At 43.5% G+C, this 17620-nt stretch overlaps 1 protein-coding gene across 1 annotated transcript in view; it reads right to left on the bottom strand.

The window, feature by feature from the left end:
- Positions 1 to 17620, bottom strand: part of LOC311120050 (endothelial PAS domain-containing protein 1-like) — a gene marked incomplete at its 3' end in the record, with an annotated part of 57702 nt that overhangs the window by 18792 nt on the left and 21290 nt on the right. The window lies entirely within an intron of this gene.

A 17620-nucleotide genomic window follows, 5' to 3' on the forward strand; every position in this document is an offset into this window, starting at 1 on the left:
GACTGGAATTCAAATGGAAATGACTCCAACCCTGAATCCAACACTCTTAAATAATGTATTGTTTCTTTGTGTTATTTCTCTCAGGACCAGCACCAATCACCTGTGTTGTATACAGTGAGTGGACACAAACTGGCAAACACATATAGGATATAATCATTGTGCTCAGCAACAAAAGAGACCTAAGTCTCATTTTACATTTACGTCATTTAGCAGACGCTCTTATCCAGAGCGACTTACAGTTAGTGAATGCATACATTATTATTATTATTTTTATTTTATTATATATATATATTTTTTCAACCCCCTGTGGGAATCGAACCCACAATCCTGGCGTTGCAAACGCCATGCTCTACCAACTGAGCTACATCCCTGCCGGCCATTCCCTCCCCTACCCTGGACGACGCTGGGCCAATTGTGCGCCGCCCCATGGGTCTCCCGGTCGCGGCCAGCTACGACAGAGCCTGGATTCGAACCAGGATCTCTAGTGGCACAGCTAGCACTGCGATGCAGTGCCTTAGACCCCTGCGCCACTCGGGAGTCTCAACACTGTGTCTCAGCTTCTTTACTAACTATCCAGACAATGATTTAGCATCTTTCCATATCGTAATATAGTCCACTAGTCTTTCCATATCTTAATATAGTCCACTAGTAGTTCCATATCGTAATATAGTCCACTAGTCTTTCCATATCTTAATATATTCCACTAGTAGTTCCATATCTTAATATAGTCCTCTAGTCTTTCCATATCTTAATATAGTCCTCTAGTCTTTCCATATCTTAATATAGTCCTCTAGTCTTTCCATATCTTAATATAGTCCTCTAGTCTTTCCATATCTTAATATAGTCCTCTAGTCTTTCCATATCTTAATATAGTCCTCTAGTCTTTCCATATCTTAACATAGTCCTCTAGTCTTTCCATATCTTAATATAGTCCTCTAGTCTTTCCATATCTTAACATAGTCCTCTAGTCTTTCCATATCGTAATATAGTCCTCTAGTCTTTCCATATCTCAATATAGTCCTCTAGTCTTTCCATATCTTAATATAGTCCTCTAGTCTTTCCATATCTTAATATAGTCTAGTCTTTCCATATCTTAATATAGTCCTCTAGTCTTTCCATATCTTAACATAGTCCTCTAGTCTTTCCATATCTTAATATAGTCCTCTAGTCTTTCCATATCTTAATATAGTCCTCTAGTCTTTCCATATCTTAATATAGTCCTCTAGTCTTTCCATATCTTAACATAGTCCTCTAGTCTTTCCATATCGTAATATAGTCCTCTAGTCTTTCCATATCTTAATATAGTCCTCTAGTCTTTCCATATCTTAATATAGTCCTCTAGTCTTTCCATATCTTAATATAGTCCTCTAGTCTTTCCATATCTTAATATAGTCCTCTAGTCTTTCCATATCTTAATATAGTCCTCTAGTCTTTCCATATCTTAATATAGTCCTCTAGTCTTTCCATATCTTAATATAGTCCTCTAGTCTTTCCATATCTTAATATAGTCCTCTAGTCTTTCCATATCTTAATATAGTCCTCTAGTCTTTCCATATCTTAATATAGTCCTCTAGTCTTTCCATATCTTAATATAGTCCTCTAGTCTTTCCATATCTTAATATAGTCCTCTAGTCTTTCCATATCTTAATATAGTCCTCTAGTCGTCTGTCAATCCTGTACCTTAGTTCTGTACACAATCTCTGGTGGTTCTCACCATAGAGATCTAGACAGATATCCATGGTTCTCACCATAGAGATCTAGATCGTTGGGAACATTGATGCTTAACTGTTACTCTGCTGTGAACCCAAGTGAAACAGAGGCAGTGAGGGGAAAGAGAGAGAGAGAGAGAGAGAGAGAGAGAGAGAGGTTAAAAACACTTGCTAAAGATGCACTCAATTGCTGAACCCACTTCCTCTGTCTCAACAGTTTCCCTCAACGAAAGCAGGTCAGTTCCCAAACATTGTCACCACAAGCTTTTTAGCTTCTCAAACACACACACACACACACACACACACACACACACACACACACACACACACACACACACACACACACACACACACACACACACATACACACACACACACACACACTCACTCACTCTTTCTAGGACACACAGACTCATGAAAAGACAAAAGATTATTAGAGCCATTGTGCAAACCAGAACATTCTCTTCTGACATCCCACAAAGACATAACTCTCTTCGCAAACACTCACAGATGGATGGGATTGAGATATCTCTGAGAGTTTTTTGGGGAGCAGAGAGCACAGACAGACTCTTTAGCAGTCCGTCATATGATAGGATTAGTGTCTTACACCTGAATAGAGCTTAGACTGATCTAGAGAGAGAGAGAGCGAGAGGGGGAGGGGTGGGGGGGAGTGAGAGTCAAAGAGCACAGCAAACATCTCATGTGCATTAATATGGAGTTGGTACCCCCTTTGCTGTTATAACAGCCTCCACTCTTCTGGGAAGGTTTTCCACTAGATGTTGGAACATTGCTGCGAAGACTTGCTTCCATTCAGCCACAAGAACATTAGTGAGGTCGGGCACTGATGTTGGGCGATTAGGCCTGGCTCGCAGTCGGTGTTCCAATTCATCCCAATGGTGTTCGATGGGGTTGAGGTCAGGGCTCTGTGCAGGCCAGTCAAGTTCTTCCACACCGATGTCGACAAACCATTTCTGTATGGACCTCGCTTTGTGCACGGGGGCATTGTCATGCTGAAACAGGAAAAGGCCTTCCCCCTTACTTTTGTTACAAAGTTGGAAGTACAGAATCGTCTAGAATGTCATTGTATGCTGTAGCATTAAGAATTCCCTTCACTGGAACTAAGGGGCCAAGCCCGAACAAAAAGTTAACATATATCCATTCCAGTGAATAAAGAGTTAACATATCACCATTCCAGTGAGCACAGAGTTAATATATCCCCATTCCAGTGAGCACTGAGTTAATATATCCCCATTCCAATGAGCACATAGTTAATATATCCCCATTCTAGTGAGCACAGAATTAATATATCCCCATTCCAGTGAACAAGAAGTTAACATATCCCCATTCCAGTGAATAAAGAGTTAATATATATCCATCCCAGTGAATAAAGAGTTAACATATCCCCATTCCAGTGAATAAAGAGTTAACATATCCCCATTCCAGTGAATAAAGAGTTAACATATCCCCATTCCAGTGAATAAAGAGTTAACATATCCCCATTCTAGTGAATAAAGAGTTAACATATCCCCATTCCAGTGAATAAAGAGTTAACACATCCCCATTCCAGTGAACACAGCACAGGCCCAGAGCCAAGAAAATAATTATTGATATAATATAATATATACTGTGAGCTCTATCATACTATCCAGGTCTGTGCCCAAACAGTTTGTGCCCTGAACACCATATGTGAATTGATTGCCCCCATCTATCCTCAGAGTTCGTATTGCTTGGTGACCTAAACTGGGATATGCTTAACACCCCGGCTGTCCTACAATCTAAACTAGATGCCCTCAATCTCACACAAATTATCAAGGAACCTAACAGGTACAACCCTAAATCTGTTAACATGGGCACCCTCATAGATATCATCCTGACTAATTTACCCTCTAAATACACCTCCGCTGTCTTCAACCAGGATCTCAGCGATCACTGCCTCATTGCCTGCGTCCGTAATGGGTCCGCGGTCAAACGACCACCACTCATCACTGTCAAACGCTCCCTAAAATACTTCAGCGAGTAGGCCTTTCTAATTGACCTGGCCCGGGTATACTGGATGGATATTGACCTCATTCCGTCAGTAGAGGATGCCTGGTTGTTCTTTAAAAGTGCTTTCCTCTCCATCTTAAATAAGCATGCCCCATTCAAAAAAATTCAGAACTAAGAACAGATATAGCCCCTGGTTCACCCCAGACTTGACTGCCCTTGACCAGCACAAAAACATCCTGTGGCGTACTGCATTAGCATCGAACAGCCTCCGCGATATGCAACTTTTCAGGGAAGTCAGGAACCAATATACACAATCAGTTAGGAAAGCAAAGGCTAATATTTCAAACAGAAATGTGCATCCTGTAGCACTAACTCCAAAAAGTTTTGGGACACTGTAAAGTCCATGGAGAATAAGAGCACCTCCTCCCAACTGCCCACTGCACTGAGGCTAGGAAACACTGTCACTACCGATAAATCTACGATAATCTAAAATTTCAACAAGCATTTTGCTACGGCTGGCCATGCTTTCCACCTGGCTACCCTACCGCACCAGCTCTGCACCCACCGCTGCAACTTGCCTATGCCCCCCCCTGCCCTGCCTTTCGAAAGTATTTGAAAGCCAAGTTAACCTTCTCCGCTATGCAATCTGGTTTCTGAGCTGGTCATGGGTGTACCTCAGCCACGCTCAAGGTCCTAAATGATATAATAACCGCGATCGATAAAAGACAGTACTGTGCAGCCGTCTTCATTGACCTGGCCAAGGCTTTTGACTCTGTCAATCACGCATTCTTATTGGCAGACTAAATAGCCTTGGTTATTTAGCCTTGTAAATCTGACTATCCTACCGATCCTTGACTTCGGCGATGTCATTTACAAAATAGCTTCCAACACTCTACTCAGCAAATTGGATGTAGTCTATCACAATGCCATCCGTTTTGTCACCAAAGCCCCATATACTACCCACCATTGTGACCTGTACGCTCTCGTTGGCTGGCCCTCACTACATATTCGTCGCTAAACCCACTGGCTCCAGGTCATCTATAAATCACTTCTAGGCAAATCCCCGCCTTATGTCACCATAGCAACACCCACCCGTAGTATGCGTTCCAGCAGGTATATCTCACTGGTCATCCCCAAAGCCAACACCTCCTTTGGTCGCCATTCCTTCCAGTTCTCTGCTGCAAATGACTGGAACGAACTGCAAAAATATCTGAAGCTGGAGACACTTATATCCCTCACTATCTTTAAGCATCAGTTGTCAGAGCAGCTTACCGATCACTGCACCTGTACACAGCCCATCTGTAATTAGCCCATCCAACTACCTCATCCCCATACTGTTATTTACATTGTTATTTATTTTGCTCATTTGCACCCCAGTATCTCTATTTGCACATCATCTTCTGCACATCTATCACTCCAGTGTTAATACTAAATTATAATTGTAATTATTTTGCACTATGGCCTATTTATTGCCTTACCTCCATAACTTACTACATTTGCACACACTGTATATAGATGTTCTATTGTGTTATTGACTGTACGTTTTGTTTATCCCATATGTAACTCTGTGTTGTTGTTGTTTTTACCGCACTGCTTTGCTTTATCTTGGCCAGGTCGCAGTTGTAAATGAGAACTTGTTCTCAACTGGCTTACCTGGTTAAATAAAGGTGAAATAAATAAATAAAAATAATAGTACTGGAATGTACTTCCTCCCTTGTTTTTTGTTGTTGTTTATAAACTTTGCTATAAACTCTAACCCCTGACCTCTGATATCTTCTGAATTCACAATAGAATCCCAAACTAGCTCAGAACCACATATTTGAGTAGCAGTGTGAAGCACATCAAAAAGAATACTGTATGAGTAGCAGTGTGAAGGACATCAAAATGAATACTGGCAGAACCAAAGCCTTGGTTTAAAAAAGAGAAAGGGTCTGATGAAACAGCTACAATTACACTAAACCACTAAATAAAGAATGAGTTAAGATGGGGTGGTTATACAAGATAGGGTGAAAGAACGGTGGGATGAAGAAAGAGTATAAAGTATTGTAAGTGATGGTAAGAGGGTGTAATCAGCTTTGTTTCCTGTGACTCAAAGGCAGGGCCTTGGTGTGTTGTCTACCCAGGCAGGGATGTGGTTTGCTGTCGATTCTACTGGGACAGGGCGCGTGGCGCAAAGGAGGGTGAACTCTGTGTGCCCTGTGCCCTGGTACACCACAGGTAAAGTACACAGTAAAATATTGTGTATGTTCAGTGCTTAGGGGTTAGACTTTTTGTGACTTTTAAAAGCCACAAGATAAGAGCACGAATAAACTGCCAAGACAAACATTGAATAAAATAGCAAACTCGCTGAAAACAAAACTACACAAAGCAAAATAATCCTTTACTCTGATGTCAAGTTTTATTAAATCAGTTCACTCAGTGTATTATTTATTTGGTTTCCTTTCTGTCAGTTACTTGGTATAACATACTATGCGGAGTATATTCACCTGAAGAAAATTGAAATCACAGCCAACAGGCCAATAGTTGCTGAGCTCGCCCTCGCAAGCCCCACCTTCCTGGCTATAATACCACGGCTCGCATTAATTTCCTCAATTCTTCGCTCTTCAACTCGCCTGAAGGAATAACGTGTCACACAAAGATTACGAGATTCTGCTCCAACTTAGATGTCTGTTAGTGGGGAGAGAGTACTCGTCCCCCTAGATGTTGCCAGTCTGTTAGTGGGGAGAGAGTTCTCGTTCCCCCTAGATGTTGCCAGTCTGTTAGTGGGGAGAGAGTACTCGTCCCCCTAGATGTTGCAAATTTTGGGTCTTGGTGTCGTTTTTTTGTGTTTGCTAAGAGCTAACTACTTTGTGCTCTGCTTGTGGAGCCGGTGCTTCCTTTCTTGGGTAAGTTACCAGCTGAGTTTGAACCTCCGACCATGCCCTTGGGCATGTGGTTTCACAACAAAAATTAAAGATACTCACGAGTGCTGTCCTGTTTGCCTGGGTTGGAAAGATGATCAGGAGGCTTTGGCTCTGACCAGTTCGTGTGACCATTGTCTCCGGAGTTCAACTTCCATTGGGTGTCGGGCTGACTTTATGAGACAGATTGGGGCTGCTGGTGAAAGGTCTTCCGGTGAAGCGACCTCAGGAATGGGGTTGTCTGAGGCCGGTGGAGAGAGCAGCAGCGGTGTCGGAGTTGATAGGGATGTCATCCCAGCCGAGTGAGGCTCATTCCGGTTTCTCTGGCAGTGTTCAGAGTCCGAATTCCGTAGATGATATACTATCCCTGGTTGGCTCTGGAGGGTTTTCAGAGTGTGAATCAGATGACATCAGTCTGGGGCAACCTAAAGCCACGACTTTGGATTCGGCAGGGGAGAGTGAACCATTGGTGATTAATGCGCCTTTGATGGAGCTGTGTTATAGGGCAGCAGATCACCTGGGGGTGGATTGGCCGTCTTATCCCCCGCAGCGGAGTTCCTCCAGGTTTGGGGGAAGGTATTTACCTCATGTCCTTGCAGCAGAGTTCTTCCAGGTTTGGGGAAGGTATTTACCTCCTGTCCCTGCAGCGGAGTTCCTCCAGGTTTGGGGGGAGGTATTTACCTCCTGTCCCTGCAGCGGTGAAATGTCACTTACCCCTTTTTAAAGATTTTGCAGATGAGCTAAAGGCGACCTGGGATTCCCCTCATTTATCCAGCCTGGTGTTAACAGGTTATGGCGAGTTCATGAATGTAGAGGGTATGGAGGAGACGGGGATTGTTTGCACAAATCTGATGGATGGAATGCTGGCGAGTTACTTAGCTTCAGAGGCCAACAAGGGGGCTAATCCTAGCAGTGTACTTCCGAATAAACAGTGCCGGTTCTCAGCGTGCTACGGCTGATTTTGTGCTGCTTCTGTCCTGCTGTACTATCCTGGCTGTGGGGAAACGTACGGTGGCGATGGTGGTGGCTTAGCGCCAACTCTGGCTGCCATTGTCCCTGATTCCTGAGATGGACAGGCGGGTGTATTTGGATGAACCAGTTTCGCCAACAACGTTGTTTGGCTCGGCTATGGAGTCCTTCCTTTTTGATTGCTACACATCTGGACGCTTTCGCCACTGCCATCGGATGCTCAAGGTATCTCTGTCGTGCCTAAGGGCATTGACTCCTTGGAGGGACCCGCGACTGCTATTGCAGTGGGTTCTCATGGGCTGGGTAGTGTCCTGCAGGGTGATCATGACAGATGCATCCTTACTGAGATGGGGAGTGCTGTGTGTGGGCTACTCGGAAAGAGGGATTTGGTCAACAGTGCAAAGGGTGCTGCATATCAATTACCTAGAACTACTGACTGTTTTACTATCGCTGAGGCGTTTCCTTCCGATGTTGGAGGGCCAGCATGTGTCGTAAGGTCCGACAACAGGACGGCGGTGGCGTACATCAACAGTCAGGGGGGATGCGGTCTCTCTCTCCTAAACCTGGTCCGTTATCTGCTAGTATGGATCAGTGCGCATTTCCTGCCGCTCAGGGCGACGTATCTTCCCGGATCTCTCAACGTGGGTGCGGAACTACTTTCCGGGGGGGGAGTGGAGACTGCAGCCCTCGATGGTGGCCCAGATATGGGACGATGAAAAACATTGTGTTCCCGGGGTGATGAGAGGTGTTGGGTTTGCGCCAGACATAGCGTTTTCCTTGATGGCCAAAAAGCTCAATTTTAGTCTCATCTGACCAGAGTACCTTCTTCCATATGTTTGGGGAGTCTCCAACATGCCTTTTGCTGAACACCAAACATGTTTGCTTATTTTTTTATTGAAGCAATGGCTTTTTTCTGGCCACTCTTCCGTAAAGCCCAGCTCTGTGGAGTGTACAGCTTAAAGTGGTCCTATGGACAGATAATACAATCTCCACCGTGGAGCATTGCAGCTCCTTCAGGGTTATCTTTGGTCTCTTTGTTGCCTCTCTGATTAATGCCCTCCTTGCCTGGTCTGTGAGTTTTGGTGGGCGGCCCTCTCTTGGCAGGTTTGTCGTGGTGCCATATTCTTGCCATTTTTTAATAATGGATTTAATATTTTTTTATAACCCAACCCTGATCTGTACTTCTCCACAACTTTGTCCCTGACCTGTTTGGAGAGCTCCTTGGTCTTCATGGTGCCCCTTGCTTGGTGGTGCCCCTTGCTTAGTGGTGTTGCAGACTCTGGGGCCTTTCAGAACAGGTGTATATATACTGAGATCATGTGACAGATCATGTGACACTTAGATTGCACACAGGTGGACTTTATTTAAGTAATTATGTGACTTCTGAAGGTAATTGGTTGCACCAGATCTTATTTAGGGGCTTCATAGCAAAGGGGGTGAATACATACAGTATGCACCACCACTTTTCCATTATTTTCTTTTTCGAATTTTTTGAAACAAGTTATTTTTTTTCATTTCACTTCACCAATTTGGACTATTTTGTGTATGTCCATTACATGAAATCCAAATAAAAATCAATTTAAATTACAGGTTGTAATGCAACAAAATAGGAAAAAAGGGGGATGAATACTTTTGCAAGGCACTGTAAGTGCCGTGCGTTTGCGAGTTGGTGTCAGGTTAAAGGAGTTTCTCTTTTGCAGAGCTCATTTGTGTAAATGTTGATGTTCTTGCAAGAGCTTTTTGAGCAGGGCCATTCCTTTTCCACATTGAAGGTTTATATTTGGGCTGGGCAATATGGCCTAAAAATCATATATCGATTTTTTCAAAGTAATGACGGATTCACGATATATATCTCGATTTTTTAAATGTTTTCTCTAAATACGCTTTGTTGTACAATTAAAGGTAAAATACACTGCATTTCAATCAGTTAGCAATAATCTAATAAATTCAGGGCTTGTGAAGTTATACCTAGGCTAAATACAAGCATTCTACAACCATTACTTCGTCATCAGAGTGCGCAGCTGAACATTGTATGCTGGAAAACACTTGGTTTGTTATTTTTGTTGAAAACAAAAAGGCTATTCATAAATACGAATACAGAACACTTGTTTTTGCGTGGCTTCCACGACGCGGTTAGCTTTTAACAGCTAGGACCGCTATTTCTTGTCCTGGAATCCCGCTTAAGAGACAGGTTGAAGCCTGCTTGACAGAGACGCTAAGCTGCTAGCCATCAAGCTAACAAAGTTGGTACCAGATGAGTTTTACAATGGAGCCCTCTTTGTCTGGAGAACTAAATGAACGTTCCAGCGCTGTAGGAGCTGTATCTATTACGCTTTGTTTCAGGACAAACCGGATCACTCGGAGTTCCAATGCGGCAATTGTTTACTTGCTGAGGATTATAGGCTTGAGGTGGCTTCCTTGATCACGCAGGTCGCCAGCCTATGTAAGAAACTGGGGAAAACACAGAGTGGAACGTTGACATTTTCTACGCCGGTGGCTGGACGGCGTTCGCGCTTGTTGGATGCATCTCCGCCTTGTAGTTTGTTGTTATCCGACTGGCCGGTGTTACCCGGAGCTCCCCCATCTGATAGCGCCGTCGAAGGAGCACAGCATGAGGAGAAAGGCAATCAACGATGGTCGAATGTCACGAGCTGTGGAAGCCGAAGACAGCGACCTCCCGCAAAGCAGTCTAAACTCCCAACGAGATGCCCGGAGCGGATACAAACAACTAATAGTTTCGCAGTCCTGGAGCCTGATCTTCCTGCACCTTCGTCGCTGGGGGTGCCTGTGTCTGCGGCCGCAATGCCTACTACTACGATTTCTAAGTCGACGTCGGCAACTTTCCGTCCCTGCTCTGGATCGAGCGTGGCTTCTCCATCTGTCGGAGGCCTGCATCCTGTGAAGCGTGGGAGTGGGCGGATTTCCTCGTCCTTCTCGCCAGCAGTGATTTTGGGCATCTCCATGGTAAGTGCAAAAACAATGTCCTATCCCGGAGCTAGAGTAAATTACATTACTAAGCTGCTTCCGAATGTACTACGCCAGGACATGGAAATCGATTCTATCGTAGTCCATGTGGGTTTTAATGACATTATGAAGGGCAGCTCTGAACAGTTGAAACTGGATTTTAAAGAGCTGATCTCTGCTAGACACTAACAAAAAACCCATCATATCTTGCCCCGTGCCCTCTCTGAATCGTGGCATTGAACGCTTTAGCAGGATTCTTGCTCTTCACAACTGGCTACATGATTATTGCAGCTCAATGGGTGTAACTTTTGTTTACAATTTCGATAACTTCTGGAAACAAACGTTTTATAAGGAGGATGGGATCCACCCAAATCATTTGGGATCCTGGATCCTTTCACAGCATTATAAGGCTGCGTTGAGACAATGACTTAACAATGACCCAAGCCCAGCTCAGCTAATCCCTACCATTGTGACGCAGAGTTGTCAAAACGCTTCAGCAAATGTACATTACACCAGGGGCGTCGGTAGACACAATATAAGTAACCTAATTTATGTCCCTCTAACTGCCCTGAATGCCTCTGCTGATCCTACAGCTATTGTATGCTGTAATCATGTGCCTAAGAACCAGATGTATACTGTTAGCACTGAGCCGGTGTGCCCGAGGAGGAAGTCCACTGTGTGCAGCTCACCCTGCACTAACATAAAGAACATGACCACATCTACTGCTGCTAAGCTTCCCAGTAAAGCAATAAAAACAAGTAAGCATCCCAGAAGAAAAGTGCTCAAAATAGCCCACGTTAATATATGTAGCTTAAGAAAGGTTAATGAAATCAATAATTTGCTAGTAACAGATGACATTCATATTCTGACTATCTCTGAAACTCACTTAGATAATACATTTGATGATACAGTGGTAGCAATACAAGGTTATAAAATTTACAGAATTGATAGAAATGCCAATGGTGGTGGTGTTGCTGTTTATATTCAGAACCACATTCCTGTGAAGATTAGAGAGGATCTCATGTTAAATACTGTTGAAGTAATATGGCTACAGGTTCATCTGCCTCACCTAAAGCCCATTCTGGTGGGAAGCTGCTATAGACCACCAAGTGCTAACAGTCAGTATCTGGATAACATGTGTGAAATGCTTGATAATGTATGTGATATCAAAAGAGAGGTATACTTTCTGGGTGATTTAAATATTGACTGGCTTTCATCAGGCTGCCCACTCAAGAGAACGCTTCAAACTGTAACCAGTGCCTGCAACCTGGTTCAGGTTACCAGTCAACCTACCAGGGTAATTACAAACAGTACAGGAATTGATCATGTCTTTACTAATACTGCAGAGATTTGTTTTAAAGCAGTATCCAAATCCATTGGATGTAGTGATCACAATATAGTAGCAATTTCTAGGAAAACCAAAGTTCCAAAGGTTGGGCCTAATATTGTGTATAAGAGGTCATACAATACGTTTTGCAGTGATTCCTATGTTGTTGATGTAAAGAATATATGTTGGTCCGTGGTGTGTAATGAGGAGCAAACAGACACTGCACTTTACACATTTATGAAATTGCTTATTCCAGTTACTAATAAGCATGCACCCATTAAGAAAATGACTGTAAAAATGGTTAAAACCCTGTGGATTGATGAGGAATTGAAAAATGGTATGGTTGAGTGGGATGAGGCAAAAGGAATGGCAAATAAGTCTGGCTGCACAACCGATTGGCAAACGTATTGCAAATTGAGAAATCATGTGACTAAACTGAATAAAAAGAAGAAGAAACTACACTATGAAACAAAGATACAGTAAATGACATAAAGAATGATAGTAAAAAGCTTTGGAGCACCTTAAATGAAATGTTGGGAAAAAAGGCAAACTCAGCTCCGTCATTCATTGAATCAGATGGCTCATTCATCACAAAAACAACTGATATTGCCAACTACTTTAATGATTTTTTCATTGGCAACATTAGCTAATTTAGGCATGACATGCCAGCAACAATTGCTGACACTACACATCCAAGTATATCTGACCAAATTATGAAAGACAAACGTTGTAATTTTGAATTCCGTAAAGTGAGTGCGGAAGAGGTGAAAAAGTTATTGTTGTCTATCAACAATGACAAGCCACCGGGGTCTGACAACTTGGATGGAAAATTACTGAGGATAATAGCGGACGATATTGCTACTCCTATTTGCCATATTTTCCATTTAAGCCTACTAGAATGTGTGTGCCCCCAGGCTTAGAGGGAAGCAAAAGTCATTCCGCTACCTAAGAATAGTAAAGCCCCCTTTACTGGCTCAAATAGCCGACCAATTCGCATGTTACCAACCCTTAGTAAACTATTGGAAAAAATGGTGTATAGACCAGATACAATGCTATTTTACAGTAAACAAATTGACAACAAACTTTCAGCATGCTTATAGAGAAGGACATTCAACAAGCACAGCACTTACACAAATGACTGATGATTGGCTGAGAGAAATTGATGATAAAAAGATTGTGGGGGCTGTTTTGTTAGACTTCAGTGCGGCTTTTGACATTATCGATCATAGTCTGCTGCTGGAAAAACGTATGTGTTATGGCTTTAATCCACCTGCTATATTGTGGATACAGAGTTACCTGTCTAACAGAACACAGATGGTGTTCTTCAATGGAAGCCTCTCCAACATAATCCAGATAGAATCAGGAATTCCCCAGGGCAGCTTTCTAGGCCCATTACTTTTTTCAATCTTTACTAATGACATGCCACTGGCTTTGAGTAAAGCCAGAGTGTCTATGTATGCGGATGACTCAACACTATACATGTCAGCTACTACAGCGACTGAAATTACTGCAACACTTAACAAAGAGCTGCAGTTAGTTTCAGAGTGGGTGGCAAGGTATAAGTTAGTCCTAAATATTTCTAAAACTAAAAGCATTGTATTTGGAACAAATAATTCACTAAACTCCAAACCTCAATTAATATTGTAATAAATAATGTGGAGATTGAGCAAGTTGAGGTGATTAAACTGCTTGGACTAACCCTGGATTGTAAACTGTCATGGTCAAAACATATTGATACAACAGTAGCTAAAATGGGGAGTAGTCTGTCCATAATAAAGCACTGCTCTACATTCTTAACAGCACTATCAACAAGGCAGGTCCTACAGGCTCTAGTTTTATCGCACCTGGACTACTGTTCAGTCGTGTGGTCAGGTGCCACAATGAGAGACTTAGGAAAATTGCAATTGGCTCAACACAGGGCAGCACGGCTGGCCCTTGGATGTACACAGAGAGCAAACATTAATAATATGTATGTCAATCTCTCCTGGCTCAAAGTGGAGGAGAGCTTGACTTCATCACTGCTTGTGTTTGTGAGAGGTGTTGACATGTTGAAAGCACCAAGCTGTCTGTTTGAACGACTGGCACACAGCTCAGGCACCCATGTATACCCCACAAGACATGCCACCAGAGGTCTCTTCACAGTCCCCAAGTCCAGAACAGACTATGGGAGGCGCACAGTACTACATAGAGCCATGACTAATGGAACTCTATTCCACATCAGGTAACTGATGCAAGCAGTAGAATCAGATTTAAAAAACTGATAAAAATACACCTTATGGAACAGCAGGGACTGTGACGCAACACAAACATAGGCACAGACACATGCATACACACACATGATAACATACACACTATACACACACGTACACATGGATTTTGTGTTGTAGATATGTGCTAGTGGAGTAGGGGCCTGAGGGCACACACTTAGTGTGCTGTGAAATCTGTTATGAATGCATTGTAATGTTTTTTTAAAATGTATAACTGCCTTAATTTTGCTGGACCCCAGGAAGAGTAGCTGCTGCCTTGGCAGGAACTAATGGGGATCAATAATAAACTCCAGGAAGAGTAGCTGCTGCCTTGGCAGGAACTAATGGGGATCAATAATAAACCCCAGGAAGAGTAGCTGCTACCTTGGCAGGAACTAATGGGGATCCATAATAAACTCCAGGAAGAGTAGCTGCTGCCTTGGCAGGAACTAATGGGGATCAATAATAAATACAAATAAAACCCACTAATAATTTAATTATTTTATCAAAATAGTTTTACCTGCTTTTTTGCAATAGTCACTGATCTGGCTTTCAAGTCGATCTATGAAAATGCCATTTTTTGTTACAAATGTATCTAGAACCATCCATAATGCACATTCACTAATAATGACTAATTTCTTGTAACAGGCATAGAACATTAACACAGGTCTCATAAACAATCTATCAAGCACAAAAAAGGGTATAGTTAGAAAGGCTAACTTCTCCTCTATTACAGTAAAATAATGTCTCAATGTGTTTCAGTGTCCATAAAACTACCTCAACTAGCCGGTGCCCCCGCACATTGACTCTGCACCGGTACCCCCCTGTATATAGCCTCCCTACTGTTATTTAATTTTACTTCTGCTCTTTTTTTCTCAACACTTTTTTGTTGTTGTTGTTTTATTTTACTTTTTTATTAAGAAATACATGCATTGTTGGTTAAGGGCTGTAAGTAAGCATTTATAATAATAATAATATGCCATTTAGCAGACGCTTTTATCCAAAGCGACTTACAGTCATGTGTGCATACATTTTTGTGTATGGGTGGTCCCATTTCACGGTAATGTCTACACCTGTTGTATTCGGCGCATGTGGCAAATACATTTTTATTTTATTTGATTTGAGATGAAACCACTTGTAAGAGAGGAAGAAGTGATCTCTAATCTTTGTTGTTGGGAGTGGCAGGGGGAGGGGTTTGGTGTGTGTGTGTAGACCAGTGTCTATGGGACCGACCTGGGACCTGGCGTTGGTCCTGGATGCACTATGTGAACCTCCGTTTGAACCATTTGGAGTCTGTGGACCTGAAGGTCCTTTCCTACAAGACTGCCCTGCTCATGGCCTTGGCATCATCCAAGCGCGTTGGGGATCTCCATGCGCTATCAGTACACCCTTCCTCTTTAAAATTTGCGACTGGTGACTCCAAAGTGCAGCTTCATCCTAATGCAGCTTTTGCTCCCAAGGTTATGCCAATGTCTTACAGGTCCCTATGTCTTACAGGTCTCTATGTCTTACAGGTCTGTGGTCCTCTGTAGCTCAGCTGGTAGAGCACGGCGCTTGTAACGCTAAGGTAGTGGGTTCGATCCCCGGGACCACCCATACACAAAAAAAAAATGTATGCACGCATGACTGTAAGTCGCTTTGGATAAAAGCGTCTGCTAAATGGCATATTATTATTATTATTATTTAGGTCTCTATGTCTTACAGGTCCCTATGTCTTACAGGTCCCTATGTCTTACAGGTCCCTATGTCTTACAGGTCCCTATGTCTTACAGGTCCCTTTCTCACCTCCTCCGTCTGCTTCCAGTGATGGAGGTTGAGGTCCTTCCAGTGATGGAGGTTGAGGTCCTTCCAGTGATGGAGGTTGAGGTCCTTCCAGTGATGTAGGTTGAGGTCCTTCCAGTGATGGTTGAGGTCCTTCCAGTGATGGAGGTGAGGTCCTTCCAGTGATGGAGGTTGAGGTCCTTACAGTGATGGAGGTTGAGTTCCATCCAGTGATGGAGGTTGAGGTCCATCCAGTGATGGAGGTTGAGGTCCTTCCAGTGATAGAGGTTGTGTCGTGACCTGTGTCCGGTCCGCGCTTTACGCACGTATATGGATAGGACCAAGGATATCCGCATTTGTGACCAGCTTTTTGTCTGTTTCACTAATCCAGCTCGGGGTAGGGCACCTTCTAAGCAGCGTCTTTCTCATTGGATTGTTGAGGGTATCTCCCTGGAATATGACAGCAAAGGACAGGGGTTGTCTAGCGGTGTGCAAGCTCACTCCACTAGGGGTGTGGCAGCTTCTTGTGCATTGTTCAGGGGCATGATGATTGGTGATATCTGTGCTGCAGCGAGTTTAGGTTTATCGCTTGGATGTAACTGCTCCCAGTGTGGCTCATAGTGGTCCGGGAGTGGGTGTTAGGCAGTGTGCAGGTTGCACATTCATCCGGGTTACCACAGTTTCCTGTGGGTTTGAGCCTTGGGCTGCCAGTGGGAGCACACAAGTACACATTTTCCAGGTTACTGCAGGTTTCCTGTGAGTTTGAGCCTCCGGCTGCCGTGGTTTGTCGACTCTGGTCGATCTTATGCAGTGTTTGTGTGCTTTACCAAGTCACGACAGGTGTTCTGTTGTTTTGGACTTGCGGTTCCTCGTACGAGTTCTGAAATTTCAGGCTCGCAAGGTATGTATTGTTCTTGGAACCGTGGGTTCTTTGGACTTGGGCTGCAGTTGCAGCATGTCAGTGCCCATAGCCAAGTTGAAGCAGGTTCTGGTTCCCTATATGGGGCTCTGACAGTTCAGGCTTCTAAGGTAAGTATTAGGGAAAAGGGGTGGCTTCTGTAACCCCTTTTTGGAGCTGGTGGAACCTGTGTGGGCTGTTGTGGGCCTACTAATTTGTTACCCTGTATGTCCCCATAGTATGTTATACCGAGTCACCGACAGAAAGGGAACGTACAGTTATGAATATAAGGAGGAAACGAGGTATAACATATTTTGGCCCCGCACCCTCAGGGTGTTTGGGCTCGCTGAAGAGCGGTACTGAATTGATTAAATGAATGCAAGCCCCGGTATTATAGCAAGGAAGGCGTAGCTTCCGAGGGTGGACTCGGCATCCATTGGCCCATTGGGCATGATTTCGGTTTTCTTCAGGTAATTATTATTAGTCGTTAACTCCCCATAGTATGTTAGACCTCGTTCCCTCCTTCGGGGAACAGTAGTTATATTCATAACTGTACATTTTCACTGAGAGATTTATATGGGTCTTGGCAAAGGTCAAACTCAAAATTATCTTCAAGTTCTGCCGGGAATTTGATGAATGGCAGGAAATCACTCAAAGGGTGGCAAGACTGATCTGAGGTGGATTTGGACTGAGGTGGTCCCCCCTTTACTGTTTCCAGACCAGGTCTTGTTGTGTTTCTTCTCTCTTTAAACAGGACTGTGGTGTTCTGCAGAGGTGGTGCTTGGGTCCATGCCAGGGTAAGGAGCTCAGACGTCCAAGTCTTTCACCACAATATGGTCCCATATGTGCCAACATTAACA

Source organism: Coregonus lavaretus, assembly GCF_964263955.1.
Source record: "Coregonus lavaretus genome assembly, chromosome: 1".
NCBI lineage: Eukaryota > Metazoa > Chordata > Actinopteri > Salmoniformes > Salmonidae > Coregonus > Coregonus lavaretus.